Source organism: Etheostoma spectabile, chromosome 19 (genome assembly GCF_008692095.1).
Source record: "Etheostoma spectabile isolate EspeVRDwgs_2016 chromosome 19, UIUC_Espe_1.0, whole genome shotgun sequence".
NCBI lineage: Eukaryota > Metazoa > Chordata > Actinopteri > Perciformes > Percidae > Etheostoma > Etheostoma spectabile.
In genome coordinates, this window is record NC_045751.1 from 16943075 (window position 1) to 16943793 (window position 719).

The 719-nt window shown below is 37.8% G+C and overlaps 2 protein-coding genes across 5 annotated transcripts in view; one reads left to right on the top strand and one right to left on the bottom strand.

The window, feature by feature from the left end:
• Positions 1 to 719, top strand: part of ap1s1 (adaptor related protein complex 1 subunit sigma 1) — an 18101-nt gene that overhangs the window by 2908 nt on the left and 14474 nt on the right. The gene's annotated exons all lie outside the window — the stretch shown is intronic.
• serpine1 (serpin peptidase inhibitor, clade E (nexin, plasminogen activator inhibitor type 1), member 1) overlaps positions 1 to 719 on the bottom strand; it is a 24356-nt gene that overhangs the window by 1491 nt on the left and 22146 nt on the right. The gene's annotated exons all lie outside the window — the stretch shown is intronic.

Genomic DNA, 719 nt, shown 5'->3' on the forward strand with positions numbered 1-719 from the left:
CCCTGCAGAGATCTGAGGAGCAGTTAACCAGAGTCCTTTGAAATCCAGAGTTTATAATTACAACACAAAGAAAGAGGAAGGTGATGGGACATCCTACCGAATAGAAGGACATCCGGCAGAATTTCCAGCAGAAACAGAGCAATCCCAGAAGTGGAACCTTGTGGATATAGACTACACATTCACATACTTGCACATTGCGATGCAAAAATAGCTGTTTCAAAAAGGTTAAAAAAAAACATTGCAGTGCACACTAGTGTTTATTTAACATGACAGGCTGTCTGAATATCATTTTCAACCTAAAGCTCCGGGATCTCTATATAATGCAAAAAACAATAAATAAAGATTTGATTCCCCATTTAAGCCAATAGGAAGTTTCCTATATGTGCTGCACCAAAACCAAAAATGGAATATTTGACATTATGAAGAGCTTAGCAACCCAATTTTACCCCTATTCCAAGTTGAATTAAGTCAGTAATAATTAAAATGTTAATAACTAACACAATTCAGTTCAATTCTATTTTATTTATAGTATCAAATCATAAGAGTTATCTCAGGACACTTTACAGAGTAGGTTTAGACCACACTATAATTTACAAAGACCCAACAATTCCAGTAATTCCCCCCAAGAGCAAGCAGTTAGTTTGACAGTGGCGAGGAAAAACTCACTCTCAGACCAAGGTTCTTGGTAGGTGGTGTCTGACGGTGCCGGTTGGGGGTGT